The 25,073-nt window shown below is 49.8% G+C and overlaps 1 protein-coding gene across 4 annotated transcripts in view; it reads left to right on the top strand.

Annotated features, from left to right (window-relative positions):
* The window catches only part of ZBTB7C (zinc finger and BTB domain containing 7C), a 327,812-nt gene that overhangs the window by 216,565 nt on the left and 86,174 nt on the right, over positions 1–25,073 (top strand). The window contains exon 1 of one of the 4 annotated variants that reach the window (XM_079108992.1): positions 17,142–17,666. The exons of the other annotated variants lie outside the window; for them this stretch is intronic. The gene's annotated coding sequence lies outside the window, so the exon portion shown is untranslated. Of the gene's footprint in view, positions 1–17,141; positions 17,667–25,073 lie in introns of those variants that run through there. 4 annotated transcript variants of the gene reach the window in all.

Genomic DNA, 25,073 nt, shown 5'->3' with positions numbered 1-25,073 from the left:
ACATGATTCCAGGCTGCCTTTCTGCTGGGACAACCAGATTCTTGCCAATCTGACAAGTAACAGAATGGATTCATCCCACTGTGTGCTCCTCTCTCCCAGGGCCAGCAAGCTCTGGAGCACTCCCTGCCCATGGAACCAGTGTGTTCCCAAGGAGGTTGATGACCTCTTTTCCATAGTGACATCGCCATGTTCAACCCCAAACCAAACATACTAGCTGTGTTACTGAAATATTTATGATTCTTCTTGCTATTAGCAAATGTTCTTGATTATTGAAAAGCTCTTCTCCATGAGTACCCCTAATTTATAGGCAAAACCATATAGGGGAAGCCAGGTGAGCACCCCCTCAGCTCTGCTTGTCCACACCCAGCTTCTTTGCCCCATTCCCTTTGGAATTGCGACTTGCTTGCTCTAGACCACTGTTAACTTTCAGCTAAACTTCTGGCCTGCCTTCAGAAGCTGCTTAATCCTACCTGCAACACTTGGGCCTAGAGAAGCCCTCTGAGTGACAGGCAGGGTCCAGGCCAGCCACACTGCAGCTAGAAAGACCCCTAAAGGTGTTTGCTCTCCTCCAGCACTATTCCCTTTTCTGCGTTATCCAAATTACTCCTGCTTCAGAAAACAGACATCATTAAGGGAGATCAACCTGACATTATTCCTTCCTTTTCCCTTATAGGTGCCTTGATTTTCCCCAGTTGTATCAAGGAAAGGGAAAAAGATGTAATGATGGTGTTGAGCATAACTTAAGCTCAGGAAATGTCATGCACTTCCCCCAGGTTTGGATGGTCCCAGTATTTGTTTGATGTTCTTAAGAACCCAAGGAGAATTAACTTTGACCGACTACAGCAGCTTTGGTCTGCAGCCACATCAGCCAATGGCTCATGAATAGTGTTGAGTGTATGACAAGGAGACAGCCCAGGAGGTGGAGGGTACGCCATTTTGTGGATATCCTACATGATCTTTCAAGTGCTTTCTTTTGCATACAAGAGCTACCTTGATCCACACAAAGATCCTACAAAGCAATATTTGCCCTTTAGACAGACTAGAAGACATGCCCAGGGAAAGAAGCAGCACATTTTGAGTTAGTGGCAAGAACTAGAGCTCAAGAAAGCAGAGCCCCAGCGTCCTGGCATGGTCACCCTACTCATGACTGTGGCATCTGGTGCAGTCCTGTATGGCCAGGCACAGAGCTTGTGGGTGCTCATCTTGGGTGCCGACCTTCAGTCTGGCTCCATCTCCATCCTGCGCTGAGCCTTGCCTCACTTTTCTTCCTGATTTGTTACGTGCATTTACTTGGTATGACAGTCACATTCGGAAGCTGGCTCCAGTCCTTTTAGAAGCAAGGTGGGTTATACGTGCCCACATTCCTACACAGGCTGTTGTTAATCATTTCGTAAGGTCTCCCATGGAGGAGATATTTACAGATTAACCAAGAGCTTCTTTTGTAACCCCCCACTTCCTCAAAGGTAAAGTGAGGGTGTGGTCCTTGGGGTCTCTGAGGAGCCCAGCAGCTCCTATGCTGCTATTTCCCACCTTGTTGGGGACACACAGCTTGATTTCAAAATCTGGTTTTTCTGCTCTAGCCCTGTTTGCCCTAAAGTGGTTCTCAGCCCAGCCAGAGGATCTCAGGAGCGGTCGCCTTCCCCCACCAAGATGACCATCCCTCACAAATATCACAGCATCAAGAAAGAGCTAATGTAAAATGTTAAAGAAGTGAATCCTCATACAACACAGTAAAGAATATGAGAGATACAGGGAAGCCTCATTCCTCTGGCTACCACCTATATCTGGGATAGAGCCAAGAACCTAAGAAGAAAATCAAATAATTGTGAATGACCCAAACAGGTCATAGAATAGATGTTCTAACACACATTCCCCTGGGGTCCATAGGCCAATAGGTCACTAGGGGCCTATTTGCTCTTGTTTTATGCATAGTCCTAATATATTTAGTTTTCTAGTTTCTAAGCCTACGTGAGACCTGGTGGCAGATGGGAATAGGGTGGAGGACTGCTGGTGAAGACCAGGTATGTACCTGCTCTTACTCATTTGGTGGCTCCAGGAGGCAGCGTGGTGAGGATTGGCACAGCAGGAGAGGGTGTAGGGTTTCTCTGACTTCTGTTAAACAAGCCTTTTCAGATGGTTTAAGCAATGCCCATAAGGAGACCAGAACTTGAGCATTTAGTAGTGACAATGTAGCTCAGAGGGTGACTGGCTTAATCAGAGGACACAGATGGCAGCTGGAGGCACTTGAAGGTAAGACTTGACATGAGGTGGTAAGAAACAGAAATGGAGAATGAGGACAAGTGCATCCTGGGAAAACGGTCCCCATAAAATGACTGGTGAAGGATCCAGGGTAAAAAAGCCTATCTTTATAACAGAGTCCCAAACACATGAGTTTTTATTTAAGGTGTATATAGTATTTTGCCAGGGGCTGGAGTTGTGGCTCAGTGGTAGAGTGCCTGCCTGGCATGTGTGAGGCCCTGGGTTCCATTCTCAGCACCACATATAAATAAATAAAATAAATGCTCCATTGACAATTTTAAAAATGCTAAAATAAAAAACAAAATGCCACCAGACACAGTAGCACACACCTTTAATCCCAGCTGCTCAGGAGGCTGAGGCAGGAGGATCGCAATTTAAAAGCCTGGGCAAATTAGTAAGGCCCCTGTCTCAAAATAGAAAAGGGTTGGCCATGCAGCTTACTGGTAAAGCACCCCTGAGTTCAATTCCCAAAACTAGTAGGGGAAAAAAAGATGAAGGAACACAAAGTTTTATAGTTTATTTTCTAAAATGAAAGGAAATGCCAGACCCAGGAGGGCCACGGAGTTAGGAGAGTGAATCCTGAAAGACTGACGGGCCGACTTTGGAGACAGGGAGAAAGGCCACTGTGAGGTAGACCTGGCTTCTGGGACACGGTCAGTATCTACTCACCCCTGGGACTCCCCGACTCTCCCTGGTCACAGCCCAGCCTTGCCCTGCTCCAGAGCATGGCCCAGGACAACATGGCCCAGAAAGCACCTCCATCGCCTGATGCCCCTAAGGCCCACTTGTGGTTTGTCAGGGCCTCCACTCACCCCCACCAGGGCTCCATCCCCAGACTGTTTTCTCCTGGCTGCTTAGTGGACTCCTGACCCCTGTTTATGTCTGCTTGTCAGGGCCCCAGGTGACAGCCCACTGCCAGGAAATGTGCCTGGCCCTGACCCCTGCCGGCCAGCTTAGAACGCTGGCTGTGTGTTCTGCCACCAGAGACCTCTCAGGCTCTATCTAGCTGGGCCTCTGGAATTGACAGGATCGGCACCAGCCTCCCCCTCAGGTTCTTCATACCTTCCAGGCACTAGGACTGCTAAGATCAAGGCCAAAACCCCAAGGAAGGGGAGGAGCTCAAAGAGCCACTGGTTTTAACTAAAGGAGCACACTGCCACCTTTATTTCCCCTCACGAGAACATTTTATGAGTCAATGAGCTCTGACCTCAAAGACCACAGCCAGGTTCCCAAGACATCGGTCACACCTTACTGTATCCAGGAGTGAGCAGCTCGGGCAAGCTGGTCCCCAGCACTGTGGCCAGTGCCCCGTTTTATGTAAAGCTGTTGAAATTATAGCTGTGTGCCTGGATGGTTCCTCAACAGCTTAGTTCTCCCTGACACACGGCCCATCTGCATCCCTGTGTCCTTCTGTCGCTCTCTCCTTCTTCCTTCCTTCCTACCTTTCTCCTTTCCTCTTCCCTCTCTCCTTGTTCCCTTTTGTTCCTTTTGACTGTGACAGGGAGCTTTTCCATGCCCCAGTCATCAGGCATGCCCACAAGGAAGCCAGCCCCTGCACCCCTGGGCCCTGCATTACCCAGCAAAAGGCAGAGAAGCAGAAAGAAGGGGCGGACAGTGTGGTCCCTGTCCACTCACTAGCTGACCCTGGGCAGACTCTCTAAGCCTCTTTGAGCCTTGGTACCCCATTGGTAAAATGGGCATACCAATACTTACCTTCGAAACTTGTGAAAGAATGGGGTTAAGAAAATGCCTGTAAAGCGCTTTGTATGTTGCCTGACTCGTATTAGATGTTCAGTAAATGGAGGGATTAACATCACTGCTTCGGATATTGCTGAATCTTCACCTATTGACAATTAGCCCGCATAATTCAACTGGATACACTACACTACTGTTCAAAGGCAGAGGGAACGGTAGGGTGAAGATGTTTAGGGCCAGGCCCTTTTGAGGAAGATAGAGAGGGGATTGATTTTGAGAAGGGGACATCACTGCTCTCAGTGGTCATGTCCAGCCCAGGCACCAAGGGTCCCAGCTGTGGATGCCCCCTGCCTGGCATCTGGGCCCAGTGTTCCACCTACAGCTGTTTGCTTTGGGGCAGGTGACACACCATCCCCAGCCTCCGTTTCCTCCCTGGTAAAATGGAGGTTATGGTACTGCCCAAAGCACAGCGCTGCTCTAGAGTAAATAAGATAGAACTTGTAAAGCACTCAGCACGTTGCCCGACACCAAGTGCTCAGTGAGGCCTCGCTGCCTTTAGTTCAAATGTGTCCCATCTTACGCAAGCCATGGCTCGAGGAATGTTGTGAAAACAAATCCCGTTTTCCCACAAACTGACTTCATCGTTTCACGAAGGTTTCATCTTTGCCTCAGCCGTCCTTGCGGGGCGGTGACTCTGCACTCCTCAGCACCAGGGTGCTTCTCCCCGCAGCCATCCTCTCAAGCAGTGGAAGATAAGAAGCACAGGAGACCCAGGCCCTGATTCCGTACCATACCCTTGTATGGCTTAACTTGGGTTTAAGGGCCTTGGAAGCCCACCTGAGACACCCTGTGAAGGACTCTGCTGGGGCCAGAGCCCAGCTCACCCACATAAACAACCATCAACCATGTCACCATCGACACACATGGCAGATGAGGTGTGTTGCTGACCTCCACACCTCCAATACTGGGACTCCCAAGACTGCACCCCAGCCCATCACCTGGCCCCAACCACTTTCCCACCACGTTGTCCCTCATGTGCACCCAATGGCTCTGACCAGGCTGGTTGGCCTTTGTCCCTTACCTTTGTCCCACTGCTTCCCCCCTCTCAAGCACCCTTCCCCCACCCCTTATCTACATCCAACCCACAGTGCAAGTGTGCAATGACCCCCCTCGGCCTGATCAGAGGAGGGTTCACGGAGGATGTGGAGCTCGAGCCAAGCAGAGGGGCCCCAGCTTTCAAGGCGAAAAAGCCAGGAAGAGCCCTGAAACATGACCTGCTAGCATGGCTGAGGCCAGAGCTGGCAGGGAGACCAGAACAGAGAGAGTGGTGTGCCAGGCTTGATGCCCCTCCACCCGCACCCGGTCAGAGAATGAAGAGCCCTGCAGTGGAACAGCACCCCAGCCCAGGAATAAGAACTCCCGGGTTCCTGTCCCAGCTCTGGCATTGACTATGGCAAAACTTCAGCCCAACCAATCAATTACCAGTTAGTACTGCCTCTTCCACTGCAGCATGCAGCCCCAGGTTGTCAGTGAGAATGCAGATTCAGGGCTCGGATTCTGAGGCAGTGGCCTGAGGTGGAGCCCAGGAATCTGCTTGGTAACCATCCGTCCAGATCTGGGAAACACACCACGCTTTGATCATTGCGAGTCCACCCTCTGTGCTCACAATCCAGGCTGGTGAACCTCTACTCTCCATCAGTGAGATGTAAAGTCTTTATCAAGGGCTTCAAAATTGCGTTTGTCTGTGAACTTGCAGCTAGGTAATCCTGCTAACTACGCTGGACAGAGGGCAGTTTATTCCCTGCTAGGAGAAGCCCCCAAATAACACCAACAGCCTCAAGCAAGGGCCTTGTCTTGTGTTTTACCTCTTTTATGATTAACGGAGCTTTCCTTCTGCCTTATTTTGGTTTCCCCCGCTGCATTAGAGCCACCTTATCTAGTTCCTCAGGCTTAAAAGTGATTTTAGAGGGGTACATGTGACCCGAGTTCAGATCCTGGCTCTGAACTGCCATTCTGTAAGAGGAGAAAATAATAGATGGACTTCACAGGATTGTTGTTGAGAATTGAGAAATCATGCATGCAGAGCGCTGAGCACGATGCTTACAACGATCACAATTATTTTCCCGTCCTTGGGAGTGGACAGTGGTCCTTGCTGGAGGCCAAGTCCATTGTTTTGATCTTGTAGCAGCAGTTTAGTTCTCCTCTGTTCCCCTGTCCATCCTCCAGACCTAACCTTGGATCATACAAAATGACCAGCCTCAGCTGCAAGGTCCCTGTCTCACTGGCCCCGTACTGTGGCAGAGGAGATTGTGCTGACCCATCGCCCTTTCCTGCAGAGGGGCAGTGTATTGGCTCATTTTTTCTCAATATCCCCTAATGAACAAGTGGGCATGGTGGCATATGCCTTTAATCCCAGCCACTCAGGAGGCTGAGGCAGGAGGATTGCAAGTTTGAGGCCAGCCTGGGTAACTTAGCAAGACTCTGTCTCAGGATAAAATTTTAAAAGGGCTGGAGATAGCCAGGCTCGGTGATGCACACCTGTAATCCCAGCAGCTTGTGAGGCTGAGGCAGGAGGATCTCAAATTCAAAGCCAGCATCAGCAAAAGCAAGGTGCTAAGCAACTCAGTAAGACCCTGTGTCTAAGAAAAATACAAAATAGGGCTGGGGATGTGGCTCAGTGGCCAAGTGACCCTGAGTTCAATCCCTGGTACCCCCCATCAGACCCCCCAAAAGGGCTGGGAAGGCAGCTCAGTAGTAAAGTACTTGCGTAGCATGTGTGAGGACCTAGGTTCAATCCCCAATACTGGAAAAAAGAAAAAGTGATCCCCTAATGGAACAATGACCAGGAGTGAGGTCAGCCTCTGCCCGTGTGTGCTGGAGCCAGCTAAGGAAGATGCTTTCCTAGAAGGTGTCATAGCCCTGTTGGGTGCTTGATGCAACAGAAAAACTGCAGGTACACGCCCTTCCCCACCTAACCATCAGCCACCCAGCCCGGATACTGCCATGCAGTGTCTCTTCACACGTTAACCTACGTGAGCACATTACAACTCACAGGCCTGCTCTCCCCTCACCCATCCTTGCCACTACCTTTCCTCCTCCTGGCAAACACTAGCAAAGGAAAGGGAGCCCTGACTCTCTGTGCAAGATGGCAGGATCCAGTCCGGTCTGCAGGGATAATAAAACCTCACAGCCCATCAACAGGACAGAAGCTGGTAGCTCACAAGGGTGTACTATCATTTTGAAACATAAAATTCCTCTCTGCAGCCACCCTTTTGTGATTGAAGATAATCAAAGCAGGATTATGCTTGTTTATAAAATAAGTCTGGTCTCACGAGATTTGGCCCGATGATGTGCATTAAATGTAGCAAGCATGGTGACTGACCACGCAGGCCTTTTAAAATTTGTTTTGCTGGACATTTGCATAAGAAGCCTCAGATGGGACCCTGAGAAGCCCCTCAAGGCTGGGTGCTCAGCCAAGAACTTGCCACTGGATTATGCCTGCAGGGCCTATAGGTTTGGGGGAATCCTCTCTTCTTGATATCCCCTAAGTATCCTAAGGTTCCTGGACCTGCCAGGAAGTCAACTTTGCCACTCCTGTTAGAGGCTTGGGACCCTGTAAATTGGGTTTGGGGCTGGTTTACCTGAGAAGGTTTTATAGACTGTATTCCACAAAGTCAACCTTGGTTCCCCAACCATGTCTGGTCACATGACCATGAGATAAGGCATCAGTCTCAAATATGACATTCAGTCAAAGCCTTGGTTACAAATAGAGTTTCCAAGTATGTCGTGTTACAAGGAGGGACAGATTTTTATGGAACTTATGCAAATAATTCTATTGCCGTGAAAATGAGAACATTCAATAAGAGTTCCTGAATTGTGGAGGAATCAGGCAGAAAGAAAATGGATTCATTGCTATTTACAAAAGTGTAATCTACTAAATGGTTGTGAGTTACAGATGGCTTAAAAGAAAAAGAAACAGGATTCCATAAAGCCAACAGCATTACTCTACACAAAAGACGCTCATCCTTCTTCAGTTCACTCATTCTCATGTAATTAATTCTTGCTTTGCTTTAATCTTGGGTTAGCAGGTTTGCGAATGTGACAGTTTCTCCGCTAGAGTGGAAATTCTGATTGTGCCCAGTGGTAGAGTCTCAGTTACTTAAGCAATGCCAACATCTGGAGCCTAGAGTACCTGGAACATTCCTGTCCATGGTCTCGGAGAGAGCCCCTTTTTGTTAAAGACAGAGTACTCTGGCCCATAGTTGGTGGCAAACCTGGCAGAGAAGAATCAAACTAGAGCAAAACAATCCTTGGATGACAAAATATTTAAGAGGACTGTAGTTAAAGGTCTGATGAGACTTCATTTGCATAAAAGTTGGTTATTTCTGTGACACTCGATGTTTTAAGACAATAGCCCTAATTATGAGTGATAGCATTATATCGAGGACTTCTCATGAACAGCAAAGTTATTGACAAATTTCTAGGACGCTTACATAGTTTCTGCAATATTTATACTAATAACATTTGCCCATGCGACTATACCATAGTAAAGGTTAAGTACATCTTATTTGACGATACTTTTCATGCAGTTCCAACATATCAAATAAACTTAATCATTTTAACATATCTTTTTACAAAGTGATAGAAAAAAAAAAAAAAAACTTTTCAATTTTCCAGGGGTTCTCTGGGAGATCTCAAGGTCAGTTGAAGGCCAAGATTTCATTTAAGATTTGGAATAGGCGATTGTCTGTCATGTACAAAGATTCTGTAGCAGACTAGCAAATGTTATAACTATATCATCTCACCTTTTTTATAGGTGTATACTGTTTTACAGTGCAACTCTCAACATAGAGAAAGATCATGTTTATTAATAGGCCCAAATATATAAAGCCTATAAGAAGCCAAAATTATGCAAACAAGCTGGGCACAGTGTCACACGCCTATAATTCCAGGCTTAGGAGGCTGAGACAGGAGGATCACGAGTTCAAAGCCAGCCTCAACAAAAGCAAGATGCTAAGCAACTCAGTGAGACTCTATCTATAAATAAAATACAAAAAATATCGCTGGTGATGTGGCTCAGTGGTTGAGTTCAATCCCTGGGACCCACTCCCTCAAAATTATGCAAACTTAAAACTTGTGCTTAGTAATTAATTTTCAGTAATTTGTTTCACTTAGAAATGACCCTGCCATTCTGGGCTGGGGTTGTGGCTCAGTGGTAGAGTGCCTGCCTAGCATGTGTGAGGCACTGGGTTCCATCCTCAGCACCACATTAAAAAATAAATAAATAAAGTTACTATGTCTATCGACTACTAAATATATTTTTAAAAAATGATCCAGCCATTTAATGAAATTGAATGTTGCTTAGCATAATTCAGCATAGATCTAAGGTTGCAAGTTACTAAAAAGATATTGGAAAGCATTTCTAGCCAGATATTATAAAACGTAATTATTATTGAAAAGTCCATTCATATAACTTTTAACCCACCTACACTAACTTAATACATATGTTCTTAACAATTTTGATTGGATTGTTCTTGAAATTTCCATAACACATTAAACAAAGCTTGCCATCACCTAAAGGCATTGCCTTATCCACTATTTTTATAACATGCATGTTGGGAAAGTATCCAAAAAAAAAAAAAAAAAAAAATCACAAAAGGAAAAAAACTTAAAAAAAAGAAGCCAAATATAAAATGTATGCTCATATTACATTTAAATGCTAATAACTCAAAATACATAGCTGGTTTTATTAAACCAACAATGTTAAAACTAGTCTTATTTGCCAAAGATATACCTAAATTATATGAACTTGAAAAACATTTGGATTAGTTTTGATATTCCTGAGAGTTTCAGGAATACTTGATTTATATAAGCACTTAACATAGAACATACCTATGGATACCACTGGATACCTATGGATAGTACTAGCCCATAGATACATAGATGATAGATAGATAGATAGATAGATAGATAGATAGATAGATAGATAGACAGACAGATAGATAGATAGATAGATATTTTCCAATATGTACATGCTCATTATAAGGTTTAATTTATAAATTAGGCAGAGTAAAGGATTAACAAAAACTGGTAATAAAATAGAAAAATTATAACAATATACTATAATAAAAGTTATGTAAATGTGCTCTCTCTCTCACACACACACACACACTCAGAATGCCTTCTTATACTATACTCACCCTTCTTGCAGTGATAGGAACTGATACATCTATGTGATGAAATGCCCTTGGTGTTGTAGCATTCAGCTACTACTGACCTCCACTGGTCCCCAGGATGCCCTTCTGGTAGCGTGATAAAATCCCATGCCTTCCCATTCTGCCGTGCCTGGGGCCTGAATTATCCCTTTGTTCCGGTGTATACTGGCTGTATACTTAGTGGCCGTTTCATTTATCAGATGGACTCTCCCAGGATTACTGTACTTGAATTCAAGTAACCCTCTGAGCAGCATGCAACTTAAAACCTATAAATTGTTTATTTCTTGAGTTTTCTGTTCAGTATTTTGGGACAGTGGGTTTGGAACTGCAGGACATAAAATCATGGATAAGGGGGACTACTGCATTTGCACTGACAAGAATTTGACTAGAACTCTCTTAAAGGGTTTTATAAATTAATTTGGTAATACCATCTGGAAGTAGAAGAATTTCACATACACATAGGCATACGTGCATGCATGCATAAACATACACAGAGACACAAAATGAGACCTTACAGCTTTTACTCTGAAATTTTGACCACGAGTTATGTAAACACAGTAACACAAAACTCCCTGGTTTACACATCATGGTCGGCTCTTGTCTTCGCTCTACTTCCTATTTTTATCTGTGTTGGTTTCTGACAGATGGAACGAGTTAAGTTCACATGCTCTGTACGAAGGCTAAAGCTTTTACCAATATTCCTGGAAAAGACTTTCAAGATTTTCTTCTGCCCTGATAGGTTGCTGCTTTGGGGGTCTCTGAGTCCTTTGACAGCCTCCACAGAATCAGGGGTTCAAAGTTCAATTGGTTGCAGGGAATTGAGGGACTGGACTGGGAAAGGTGGGGGCCTTTGGACAGAGAGACGGGGGAGGGAGGGACCCTGAAGGAGGTGAAAGGAAGAGGAGCTAGGGCAATGGGGAGGCAGAGGTTTTAGAGGAGTGGGTCTGGGGAGCCACTGAGGATCCACCCTATCTGAAGTGTGACTGTGGAGCCCTGTCCACAGGGCTTCTACAGGAGGAGGAGTCCACCAAGAAGCTCCACCCTCTTAACTAATGATACCTCCCAAACAAAGAGACCTAGGACTCTAACCCCACCTCCTTGCCTGGGGCTCTAGCCCAGCCTCTGGCTGAGAAGCCTCACAAGAGAGCCAAAATGTCCTGCTCCTCCCCACTCAGGGAATAAGTCACCAGGAAAGCGCTGAGAAGACTTCCGTCCAGGAAGAGTCTTGCTCAAATAGGTACTTTGCAACCCAACTCAGAGTACACTCAGTCTCCTAAGAGTCAAAATGTATCCTGGCCATGCTTCAAAGGGCTGTCATCAGAGCGCTGGATTGGACCAGGAGACAGGCTCACCAGCTGATCCCTGGTCACTCCAGTCAGGAGTGAAGACAAATCCTTCTGAGGGGCACACCTGGGGTCCTGGGGGTCCAATCCTTTCTAGTGTGGCATCATAGCCATTGAAGAAGACATTATCCATACAGTCGTTAAGGTGGGTAAGGAAGCCTATCCAGGACTATTGCAATAAGAGCATCCCCTCCCCACTTATTCTTGCTGTATTTGGAGTTGAGCCAGTTGCACAAGGGGAGAGAGATGGTGCTCAGCTCTAAATTCAATCAGGACCAGCAGAAATTTATTATGAGGGTGGGGTAGGGGGCTTCTTGCTGGAAGCAGGCCAGCAGGCCCCAGTAATTAGATACTGGGGTGGAGGTGGGTGGGGTGCTTCCCAAACTTAGCAGAATTTTTATTAAAACTGAGTTAGGCCCAAGAGACAGCTCAGAGACAAGACCTAGTAGGGAAGTGGACTCAGGGGAGTCAGAGAGTCCTGTCTACACCCAGAGAATATGTGTTATGGCCAAGGGTCCCAATAACCTGGTTGGGTAATGGGGCTCTCACAGATATACAGGACCCCAGGAAGGACAGGCCAACTTTGACCATGCTTACCAGAGGGGCCACGGGTCACGCCTGCTAGTGTGCTGCTAGTGTGGCCCCCACCCGCAGGGGACCCCTCCTGCATGGTGAGTGTTCCTTTACTATTAGGCAGATTAGTTGTCCAGGTTGAAGTTCTCCGTTCATTTCTTCTTAGTTTTCTGTGTATAAATGTAGTGTCTCTAGAGTCAAGGCCTCCCCTGCTGTGGAGGTGCGTCCAGCTGGCTTCTGGGATCACTGGGCAGGGCATGGAAGCCCGTGTGCCCTTGGCAGCTCCACCACTGCTCCCAGAGTGACCTTGGGCAAGTCACTTCCCCGCCCCAACCCCGTTTCCTCACTTCACAAGGAGCTATCATTCCTGCTCTGCCGGTCCCTGGGGGTGGGGATCCATTGAGGTGAGAGGCTGTGAGAGATGACAAGTGGTTTACCCAAGGGAGCAGCTGAGGTACATGACTGGACTCACCCACCTGAGGTCACCATAGATGCACACCTGTTTATTGTCTTTCCCCTTCTAGAAGGTCAGCTCTGTGAGGGGAGACCACACTGGTTCGCTTACTGCTTCATAGCAAGCCTGGGGTGGCGGGGTGGGATAGATAGTGCCTACCTGTAAGAGCAAGGAAGGGGAGAGGGAATGAGGGAGAGGGGGAATCTGCCCTCCCCCCAGGCGGTGTCACCCCCTTCTCCTGCCACTGCCCCACCTTGGCCAGGTTCTGACCAGCCTCCTTCATCCCCCACTGCCCGGCTGCCAGCCTGCTCCTGAGGTGACAGGCCCAGCCCCACGCCCAGCCAGGCACCCTCCCGCCTCCTGCCTGGCTATCTGAGAAGAGGGCGCGGCCCTGGCAGGCTGGGCCCTCGGGCTGTGCGCAGTGGGCTGGGACCCCACTCACTTGCCCTGTTGATGGTGCAGCCGGCCAGACTCAGGACCCTTCCTGTGCCCCCGCCCAGCAGGGTTCTTTCCCCTCACTTCCCCCAGAGAGAACACCCCAGCACTCTGTGCTTAGTCAGCACCTCCCCAGACAAGCACCAGCTGGTCCCCAGTGCACCTGAGAAGCGGGAGGCGGGTATCTGTTCTCTCCTCTAGGGTGACAGCCCTTGCCCTCCAGCTCCCACAGGACAGGGCAGCCAAAGGCCAGTCTTCTCTGGGAGGCCACTTCTCTGGATCACCGCTGAGTGCTTGAAGGAGTGGAGGAGTTTGAGGGTTCTAGCAATGACTAGATCGTCCCTGTAAAACACCAGGTCAGAACTGTACGTAGCCTGGGCAACTCAGTGATTCGAATAAACTCAGTGAACACATACAGGACGGTTAAAGCAAGCTTAGAGTCAATGTGTGGCCCCCTCCCTGTTCTTGATGCTAAACAACAAAGGATTGTTATTTCAAGGTGACGTTGAACACATTTCCCTGAGTCTCACCTGAATGGCACTCCCTGGACCCGGGGCTCCAGCGTAGGGAGGGACGGGGCTGCTATCAGATGGAGCGGGAGGGGCCACAAAGGAAGAGGTCCTCCCCTGAAGGACCCTGTGTTAGAGGTGTCACCATCTTCCTCTTGCTCCAACAGGCTGAGTTTTCCTCAAAATTTAATGAAACATTCGTTGAACATCCAAAGGGCCCAGAACACAACCAGATGCACATTTTCGGTTTCGTTTGTGGTCCTGGGGAATCAAACCCAGGGCCTGGCACAGGCTAAGCTTGGGCCCAACCACTCAACTGCTTCCTCGCCCCAACTGCTCGTTTTAAGAGGATTACTGTGGGCAGCCATGTGGCCCTGGACTGAGGAGCAGGACAGGAGTGGATCAGGGAGCTGCATTAGGAGGTCCCCTCAGAAGTCAAAGCGAGAGGGGATGGTGGCATGGCCTGGGGAAAGGTAGCACAGTGGGCAGGAAGAGGGCAGATTCAAGACCTATTGTGAAAAGAGACTGTCTGATGGACGGATTGACTGGGGGCAGGGTAGCAGGCAGAGGGGCCAGAAAGGAGAGGGAGGCAGCCAGGGTGCCTCACACCTCTGGACTGAGTTACCCTCACTCCCCAGTGCTGAGGACATTCTCTAGGTGGAAGTCTGATCTGCATCTTTCCCCCCACTGGCCACAGCTAGCATGACCCTCACACTCTGGGGTCAGAAAGAAGCATTATCTTGCCTGTTCAGCAGATGGAAAAACAGGCACATATCACTAAAGTCAAGCCCCTTAGGGAACCAATGGCATGAACTAAACCAAGAGCCAGAGCTTAGGTAGCCTTTGGGCACCCGGGCCATGAAGACAGGTGTGACTGCCAGTTTTATGATGTGTCATGCAGTATGACCTTGAACAAGTTTTAAGACCTCTCCCAGCCCCATTTCCTCATCAGTAAGATGGGAAAATAATGGGATCTGCCTCATGGTGTTGCTACAAGGACTTAGAGAGGGAGTAGACCCTCGGTGGATATTAGTAGCACTATTTCTAGGCCACACAGCTCTTTGTGCATGTACAAGTAGGTGCTGTGTCCATGTGTGCACTGTGCACAGAATCTGTGTGCACACAACGAAGTTGACAGCCAGACCCTGCTGGGTTTCAAGTGAAGACAGTAGCGCATTTGGGCTTTGTGCTTCTGCTTAGCCTCTGGGGAGCAGGAGGCTTTGCCCTTTCAGAACAGGAAGGAGTTGGGTTTTGGGACCAGCCATGAAAGTCAGTGTGCCTGTGAAGCCAGCCTGTTTCCAAGTGTTCAGGCTGACCTGACCCAGGAAGGTGGAGCGACAGCCAGGGTGGGGGCAGAGGTGGGGCAGGGTGGGAGGGAAGGAGCCTGAGAACAGGGTGAGTAAGAGGGAGGAAGCCAAATAGGGCCCCGGAAGGAATGGGGCAGAGAAGAAAATGCACAATCACAGGTCTAGAGTCTGGCCTTCCCAGAGCCCCTTTTGTGGGTGGCTTTGGGAGCCTCCCTGCCCCTTCTCCCCACCCCAGCCCTCTCTGAGTGGCCTCCTTTATGTTCCTGTTCCCAGGAGGCAGCTGGCACCAAGTGAGGCTAGAGGGGCAGAAGGGCGGGGTTCCCCACTTTTTGCCCAGAGCCATTCTAAAGGGCGCGTCCCAGCAGGGCGCACACACAGTGATTAAGGGGGAGGGAGGAGTGACAGTCACTGTCCACTGCAGGACCCAGCGGGTGGGCTGGACAGTAGCCAGCTCTCCCCCAGGATCTTGGCTGCAATGTCATTGGCCCTGGCACCACCCACTGGCCTACCCAGAGCAGAGCTGGAGCCCTGTGAGGAGGGACAGCTTAGGGCTTCTGGGTTGGGCACCTCCCCACTTCCCACCCCTCCCTGCTGGAGCCCTCCCCCACATCCCCTCAGCCCACTTCCCTCTCCAGCTGGCTTCGAAATAGTTCTCCAAGCCTCCCTCCCCTCCAAAGTAGGCTCAGCCCTGCCTGGGAAGCTGTCCGTAAACCAGCTCCATCCCATAGATTCCCACCTGATGCTCTACCTGTGGAGAGGAAGAGGACCCCTGAGCCAGACTCCACCTGACTGCACTCCGCCTCTGACTGCACTCCTGCACTCAGCAGCACACACTTCTGGCCTGCCTGCCCACTTCCTCCTGGAGCCCTGCTCTCAGAAGCCTGCCTCACTCTCTGCTTTGGGCTCCTATCCCTTCTGCGGAAGTCATTTCCCATTCCTCAGTAGCGGACGGTGCTGTATGCACTTTACCCCACACTTTACAGTCCCCCTGTGCCTTATCTGCCCTGCACATGAAAGCCTCTGAGGGTGGCACCCCACTGCACCCACCCACCTGCCAGCCGTGGAGGCAAATCCCTTGTGGACACATGGCAAACAACTCTGCATTGAGACTGATTCCCTCCAGGTCGTGTGTTGGCACCTTTACCTGCCTGGGTCTGGGAGTGGAGCATGAAGTTACATTTGATCAGATATTTAGTTAGTGACTTGGACAAAGAGATCTGACTTCTCATTCTTTCGCTTGGGTGTCCTGGAAGTGTGGGAATGTGTGGGTTCTGATTTTTAAGAAAACGGAGTCCTCCAATCCTGGAAACTGTCCACACTCTCTCTGATGAAGGGCCCAAGTCTTGCCCTCGGTGCTTGATTCCCTGATCCAGCACTCCCTCCCCACGCTCCCCAGCATGCCGTGGCCCTCCTGTCATGGTGAGGAGGAGCTGACAAACTCAGTGCCTGCTCCCCAGGCTCCCGGGCATTTATCATGTTAGAGGAACCTTTAGGGTGACACAGAGAGACACCCTTCCTGCTGCAATTTGGTGTGCCTGGCTAGGTGGCAGGGTGGGCCCCCGAAAGAAATGAATCAGTAACACTGGGATTTCAGACGGGGGCACCTGTTGGAGATGCTTGAGTGGGAACTGTGTTTCAGAAGCTCTGCAGATCACAGTCCTGGGACCACCGAGTCTTTGGAATTTACATTTGGCTTTGAGGTGCTTTAAGGCTCCTTGCCTGCCCCTGGACATGTGGCAGAGGCAGAAGGCTGAGCATCTCACTGTCTCCTGTGGTATGCACTCATTCAGGGCACAGGGGCAGCTGGTCAGCAGGGAGGAATCTCTCCCCTGCTCCTCCTCCTTTTCTGAGAACAGCCAGCCGTTGAGGAGTTAATGACAATTTTCTCCAGGTGAACAGACAGTTCCAGGGGAAAGAGGCCTGGTGGAGCCAGCCAGCCAGAGCCTCACAGCTGGCAGTTTTCAAATAGGGTGTGGTGCGTGGTTTGAAGAAAAGACTGAGAGAGGGTGCTGGGCCACACTCTCAGTGATGGATGGATGGCCCACCTTGGATGTGGAAGGCTGGAACCTCTTGCTACCATTTGAGTCACCCTGTATGATGTGTGGGTTGCTTGGTGAAGAGAGGTGGCAGTGGTACCCCCCATTTCAGGCCTGGTGACCCCACCTGGGCCAGGCCCTGCAAGGTCACCCTGTGTGGGCAGGAGCTGCATTCCGTCCTCACCACCTGCACTTTGTCGTTTTGTTTTGTTTTTGTCACTTGAATAGTAACAAATCCTTGTAGTGTTTGCTGTGTTAAGTTACAATCACGACCCTTTAAGGAGAAAACATATAATTCTAGTCATTTTATTGGGCTCAGGTTCCAGGCAAATGGAAACAAAATACTTCTAAAAATATAAGAAAACACCCAGAATTGAATAAAACAATGATCTGAAAAGCTTCTTTTGCCTTGAGATAAACGGTAACGCGTTTTGTGAACTCTTGGGGTGGGGGAAGTGCCAGCAGCCAAAGAGAAGAAGGGAAAAGGAAAACTCCTCCTGCTTTCGTTTCTGTTTTGCCTTCCCCCAAAGAGCTTAATTTACGGGTCATAAAGTGAAGCAGAAAGCGCCACCGGTGACATTGGTCCTTGTCCCGCGCTTAACAGTACAGGTGGACGAAAGGGGCTGCCTGCCAAATACTTCTGGTTGGAGGGAGGGGTGGGAGTGCTCGCTCCAAACCACTCCTGGAATGGCTTAACGCGCCCGGCGCGAATCAATGACAACCTCGCGCCGGCTGCGGCAGGCTCCCGGAGCAGCGCTGCCGCGTGGATTCCCAGCCCCGGACCCTGGCGGCGCTAAGGACACGGCCGGGGCACCAGCGCGGCGTCTCCGGGGCGGCCAGGTGGGTCTGCGGCGGCCTCAGCCTGAGCCGGGCTGTGATCGGGGCTCCGGGGAGCCCCGGCCGGGCGGTGGGGAGGCAGCCCTTCTGGGCGGCAGAGGGAGCTCGGCCGGCGTCGCTTGGCGGCCCCCACCTCTGGGCGCTGCGATCGTTCCCTCTCCCCGCCGCGGAGACCCTGTGGTAGGGTGGCGCCTCGAGGGGACCGTGGGGCGGCTGGGGCCGGCGCTCGCGAGTGGCGGAGTCGCGAGACATTGCGAGCCCCCACCTCGCCCGAGCGGGGGCAGGGGCGCGGGGCCGCGCAGCCCCCGAGGAACGCGGGAGAGAACCTGGAGCTCCGCAGCCGCTCTCCGGTCGCTTTGCTAGTGCCGACGGGCTCTCGCTGAGCGAGGGGACAGCGAGAGAGTGTAAGGGGACTCCTAAAAGCAGTTGCGGATATACATTGTTAAATAACCGCCCCCCCCCCCAAAAAAAAAAAAAAAAAAAAAAACAAAACCCCATCTCGATTCTCCCCAGTGTCAGATGTCAGATGCAAAACTTGGGGGAGGGGGGGTGTTAGAAAATCCAGCGCAACTTGGCAGAAGCCATGATCCAGAGACGGGCAGAATTGACCGGAGTCTCTAGGCTCCGCCGGAGGGAGTCCCGTCTGGTCCCCGGCTCGAGTCGCGGTGTGAACCGCAGCTGGAGCCTTCCCTGCACTCCGGCATGGGCGAGTGGATTGGGAAAACTTCCTCCGCGGCGGGCGAGTCAAGCTGAAGTCCTGAAAAGCCTGAGGCGGCCCAGTGCGGGGAGGGAAGGGGGATCTCGGCGGCGTGTACCCGGATCCCCGCGGGCACCCGGGCGGGCGACACTCTCCCGAGGGTCTGGGTCCTTGCGGACCGCGCAGCGGCCTCAGAGCCGACCTGCGAAAGGAGCTAAAAAGATCTGCCCACCACCCCAACCCCCGCGTGCGGTGTCAGGGGCCTGTGCGCTTGTGCAGGCGCGCAGTGGTGAAGGCTCCCAGGAGTTGGTTTCTGACCCTGCTGGTGCGGTCTGGGCTGTGGCTGCGCCCGCGGGCGAATGCCCTCTTCAGCCGCTGGTGCGGGTTTTGCGCAGGAGGAAGCCCCAGTCCCAGTCCCCACTGTTCCTCCACCAGCTAGTGGCGGACCACTTCCAATCCGCGAAACGCGGGATTTGGACGATGTAAAGGAAGTGATTGAAGCAATCAGGCAGTTTTCTCCGGATTAGATCAATTTTTGGAAGGGGTGGGATGGTAAAGGCCCTGTCGGGTTCAAGTTTTAGCTCCCCTTCTCCCACTGCCGTCACCCAGTGAAATTCTCTCCAGACTCCAGGCTAAAAAGGCCTTAGGAGCCCCTAGGAAAGGAAAGCAGCCTGGGTGCTGCCACCATGTCCTCTTAAGGCCCAACTTGAACTGAACAGGAAAAGAAATCCCCTTTCTCCCCCAAGCTCTGCCGCTCTCCATGGGTTTGGTATTCTGGAGCGTGTGTGGTGGTACTTCCTAAGCTCTTCCACACCCCCACTCTAAGGACCATGTCTGGGGCAGCCACCATCATCCTTTTCCATTCCATTTTACAGGCAAGGGACTAAGGCCAAAGGGCAAGGTGAGTTTCCCAAGATCACAAGCTAGACAGCATAGGAGACCAGGGCCACTTACACAGAACCATGGGGCACCTGTGCCAAGTGGGTGCTGTGGCTCTCAGCTTGAGTTACAGAACTTGGTAAAGTTGCTGGGCACCATAACCCTGGCCACTTGGAAGGCTGAGGCAGGAGGATCAAAAGTTGGAGGCCAACCTCAGTAATAGCCAGATTCTGTCTCAAAATAAAAGTAAAAGGAGTGGGTGTGTAGCTAGTAGTAAAGCACCTCTGGGTTCAATCTCTAGTCCCGATAAACAAACAAACAAACTTGATAAATCTGGATTCCACCAAGTTCCTTCTGAGCCCTGCAGAGATATGTACACAGGCTTGGAGCCCCAATCCCAAGGGGCATCCAGCACAGGTGGATAAGATTGTACAGCCATAGGGAAGCGAGGGGACCAAGTAGGAGGGCCCGCCCTGCCACCATTCGCTGGGACAGCCACTTTGGGATCTGAGAAGTGACAAGAGACCTGTGCAGCCTGGGAAAGGATTGGCCCCACTTGGCGGCCGGAGAGTTTCACAGCATCTCCAAAAATTAGGTGTAAGTGTGGCAGGAACTTGAAGGAGGAAGACGTAGAGAGCACAAAGCCTGGAGGCTGCAGGACATAAGGTTTGTCCTATTGAAGAAGTGCTGGGAGATCAATCAGAGAGGGAAGGAGGCAGGCAAGGGGCAGGGCGCCTGGGGACAACATCCTGTGTGCCAGATGCTGCTCAGCACACATCATCTCCTCCAGTCTTCCATCCCCGTCAGATATGAATCATTAGCCCACTCTGCAGATGAGGAAACTGAGGCTCAAAAGGATTAAGTAGCTATCCAACAGTTTAGTGACAGGCAGAATTCAAAGCTATTCATTATTACCCCATATCTTTTAGACTCTTAAACCATAAGCAGGGAGATGGGAATTATTCTGGTATAATTATAGAACAATATAAAGTAATATGAGTTACTCATGGGATTAGCCTTTTCGAAACTTAATTTTTTTATAATCAATCAATCAAAACAACTATTGTGTACCGTGTGCTTACAGGTGCCATGCTAATTAATCGTTGAGCATTCAACAATAAGAGAAATTAGCACTGGTCCCTGACCTCTGTCGGGGGAGTAGTGATAGAAATGTACATCCCTCCCTGGGACTGAGAGGACAGAGTGAGGCAGTGCTTGGTTAGGCACCTCTGCCTGGGTAAAGAGGAGGGATGGGGCAAAGAAGCCGGGAAGGAGGTGAGGAAGTTGGAATGAGGAGTTGTCCCCATGCTGCAGTTACAAGGACTTGTCCCCAGCTCAAGGGGACACTGTGGAGTGCACACAGCAAAATCCGCCTCTGCTCCTAGTGTCCAGGAAGCCATTTGAGCCCCTGCTGTTCATATGATCAGTTTGAGGGTTACAGTTGCAGGTTCCAAAATGAGCAGTGAGTTTGTAGTTTTGGCACATGCCAGCTGGAAGTGACAAGAGACCTGTGCAGCCTGGGAAAGGATTGGCCCCTCTTGGGAGCAACGCCTGCAGAGCTGAAAATGGACCTAGGGTGTCCCCTTCCTGATCACCCGCCAAGTTCCTCAATGGCCAGGATGGTGTGTCCCACACACTCTGGACTTCTGTGGGGCTTCAAGCCCCTATAGGACTTGTCGGGAGCAAAGCCAGGACTAGAGCCCCACCTGCGACCAACCATGATTCTTAGAACAGCATATGCTGGCCTGCCAGGGAAGTTCAGGACTCAACCGAAAAGACCACTCCACCTGCTCAGCCCTGCATTGACAGTGCCATTTCCCCACACTCCAGGCCCTCTCTGTTTTAGCTGACTGGACATATCTGTCCTAATAGAACGGTGTCAGAGGAATGTTTGAGATGGAGCAGCCATAAATATTCCAGGACATCTGGCCGCTTAACTCTCCTTCCATCTCAAGTGGTGTAATAGTGTGAGATAACTATCTCTAACATGAACTATCTCTGTCATGAGGACAGTGACCTGATAAATCGACCTCAGAGTTCTTGCCTGTCTGGGTCATGCTCTGGGACACCAACTATCCAGGAGGATAGTTTTCCCTTCTTTCTTCTTCCTTTCCTTAAAAAGAAAAAGGAAAAGAAAAAAAATTCTTGAACTTGAGGTCACAAGTGCATTCCATTTTGATGTCATGCTGACAGAATAAAGGCATTTTCTCCTAATACTGAGATGATCAACTTGATAAGGGCGAGAGCACCCGCCTGGCTGTCCCGTGTTTACAGCAATGACACAGGTGTATAATTGCATAGGGATATTTGTTTGCTCAGCCCGTGCAGACCTACAGGCTGGGCCAGGGAGAGGGCTGTTCAGTTTATTTTCCTTTGGCTGGGAACCACGGAGATGAATAGAGGGAGGGGAATCGGGTGGAGAGATTGTTGCCAAGAGCAATTTGGAGTCTCCTTCATATTAGTCAGAGATCATGTTTTTCCTTTCTGAAGCCACCCGCCTCGGAGCAACTTCCATGCAAAGCTTTTGCCTCCCATTTTTTGTGGTGTGTGTGTGGTGCATGCTTGTTAGTTTTTGTTTTGATTTGTAACTTGCTAAACTTCTCATGACTAAGCAAAAAAATAAATAAATAAATAAGAGCTTCGGGAATGGGGTGATGAAATGGGTCCTTGATATCATACATTCAGTATGTCATTGCTTAATAAATCTGAATACTGATCGACCCCGAGGTACCATGATAGAGTGTGATGAGTAATTCCTTTGAAGGGAGAGTTTATCTTCAGTGGATGACATTCACAATTGAAGCATAATTTCACTTTCCCTCTGCACATCTCGATCCTGTGTTTAGATAAAGAGGAATGCTTGCTGTCTTCTGTGGCACTTGCTTTTGTTCCGTTTGGAAGAGCCCTGCATCCTGGCCTTGCTCCGAAGGGGATCTGCCAAAGTGGGGCCTCCTTCCACCGCACGCTCCCCCATGCACCTCCTTCCACTGTGCAGGAGGGAGAAGGAAGCTCTCCCACGGGATCAGAGCTGTTCCCCAAGAGCAGCATGGCCTGTGTGCTCAGAGAGCACAGAGCAGGAGCGCTTGCCTGGCCGCGGCCTGCCCCTCTGGGACAGGAACCCTCGGAGGCTATAATCCATCAGTTAATAAGTGAGTTCATTCACTGGACAAATTGAGCAGAGCCACTCGGAGACTCCAAACTTACAGAAGATGGCACACAATCTCTGCCGGTCTTGTCAGATTAGATACAGAACAGATGCAGGTGAACACGTGGCCCTCTGGAATGATTCGTATAACTGGACTTGACCTTCAGGGTAAACTGTGTGGCCTGCACACATGTGTGCACACACTCACCCAAGGCTCTTGTCCTTTTTTTTTGTTTTATTGGCTATGGACTCTGGCTGATAATTCCGTTCAGTTGTTTCTGGAGATAACAGATTGGCCCACTGGTCTTTGTGAAGTAACTGATAAAGTCCACTGGAGAGGTGACAGTGGTTTCAGCTCTTGTTGACACCTGCCTTCTTCTAGCCCCAGGAAATCCTAGCAGGAATTGCCTCTAGTAAGCAGGACCTAAATAACAGGACCTTCTCTAAGGATTGTTGTTTTAGTTTGTTTGTTTTTTTGTGGTGCTGGGGATTGAACCCAGGGCCTTATGCATGCAAGGCAAGCCCTCTACCAACTAAGTTCTATCTCCAGCCCCTTATTTTTGTGTTTTTAATAACAGCTTTCTTGAGATGTCATTCACTTGCCATACAATTGACCCATTTAAAGTAGACAATTCCGTGGTTTTTAGTATATTTGCAGGTGTGCATCTGTTGCCATAATCATATTAAGAGGTTTTTTTTTTGCAGTGCTGGGGATTGAACCCAGGGCCTTGGGTTCACTTTACCGACTGAGCTATCTCCCCAGCCCCCTAAGAGTATTTTTGTCACACCAAAAAGAACCCCTTGTACCTGTTTGGAGTCACGACCTATTCACCCCAAGCCCTTACCCACCCCCAGTCCAGCAATTATCTATATTCTCTATTACATTGCCTATTCCAGACATTTCATACAAATGGAAGGACATAACGTGTGGCTTTTTGTCATGGACTTCTTTCAACTATCATAATGCTTTCCAGAGTCATCCACCTCATAATGCAGCTCAGTCCTTCAGGTCCTATTGCTGAAGAGTGTTCCTTGTATAGATAAACCACATTGTATTTATTCATTTGCCATTTGGTGAATACTGGGGTTATTTCCAACTTTGGCTTTTGTAAATAATGCTGCTCTGAACATCTGTGTGCAAGGTTTTTGTTTGGAAATAGGTCTCATTTCTCTTGGGTTTATGCCAAGGAGTGGAATTGCCAGGTCATATGGTAACTCTACCTTTTGGATATTATGAGGTTGATTTTCAAAGTGGCTGCACCGTTGTACGTTTCCACCAGTAGTGTACGAAGACTCCATCTTCACCATATCCTTGCCAGCACTTGTTGATAATGTCTTTTTCATTGTAGCCATCCTATTTTCTGCGGGTTTGTATGCACACGGCAGCAGTACCCAGGAGGTATTCTGGAATCGACTCAGTCGTGTTTACCATAGCTGTGGTGAGAGTCCTTTGGGCCTCTGGAGACTTCCACCTACCCAGATATTTCCTTGAGCTCTAGACTGAGTTTTTTCTTTAAGTTTCCACAGGCAATTACTTTGTGTGGCTGGGGGGGCCTCTGTTCCCCCTGGTATTCCTGATCTGCAGTGGAATAAGTTTATGCCATTTTTATGGGGCCAACAGTAAACAGAGACAACTTGGAGCCAAGTGGATAGGGGAACTCACCTTGTTTTAAAACCACCAAAGATTATAAAAACCCTTTCATCTGGACATGCTAATGTCCTATTGTTAGCTGTTCTGTGGCTTCGTGTTCTGTAGAACCAAACCTCAGTGCCAGTAGTTCCTTGTAATAGAATTGGTCTGTATGACCCAAGAGCATCCTGGACCTGGTTCTGCTACCAATGGACTCTTCACCTACAAGCTAGTGCTGAGTCTAGCAGTTCCTAAACATATGCATGGCAACCGATCACCTGTGAGTCCTTTTGAAAGATTACAGGGGCTTGCCCTGGAAGGAATGCAGTCAACTCTCCCAGGCAGGTGACTGTGGTGAAGTCTCCGAACACAGGCTGACCCTCCTTCACCTTTCTTGAATGAGGAATATGTCAGACTGGAATTCTCCAAAGGGTTTCCACTAAGCTGATTCATTTCTGGGGGTTCTGATCTCCTAAAAGGGGGCTACTGGTGCTGAAAATAATTCGACACAAGTGCACTTAGGTGACAAGAGTTGTGTTCTTTGAGGGCAAGGACCAGACCGTCTGTGGCTGCTGCCCTGGCTGGTGGCCTGCACAACCATGAGAGGTCAGATTTGCCCTAGTACCACTTCCTCTCCCCACTCCTGCCCACTTCCCTTGAGGCCCCCAGAGTTTTTCACTGCTTCCTTCTATTTCTCTGCCTGGTGGCAGCCCAGAGCGACATTTCCCAAACACCTCCTATAGAGAACAAGTTGACTAAAGCTGTTCCTCCCTCAAATAATGTACCGGCACGTTTCAGGCAGAGAAGCAGCCTGAGGCTCATCCCCAGAGGTGCGATTTCAGGGCTCCTTGATTTGGATGAAGGAGGGTCTTCCGCCTGATTCTCCTAGGTAGGTCGTGCAGTGGGCACTCCACCTCCAGCCCTGCCTGCCAGGTCCACTCCCCACCCTCCCCCGCTGGGGCTTGGCCCTCCTCAGGCGTTCAGAAAGTGCTTCTGTCATCCCCAGTCTCAGCCAGAGACATGCCTTCCCCCTCAACTCCCACCTGCTAGGAGCAGGCA

The sequence above is a fragment of the Sciurus vulgaris genome, assembly GCF_902686455.1.
Source record: "Sciurus vulgaris genome assembly, chromosome: 13".
In the NCBI taxonomy this organism is placed as follows: Eukaryota; Metazoa; Chordata; class Mammalia; order Rodentia; family Sciuridae; genus Sciurus; species Sciurus vulgaris.
Note: the sequence above shows the minus strand (reverse complement) of the source record. Positions and strands in the feature narration are given on the sequence as shown.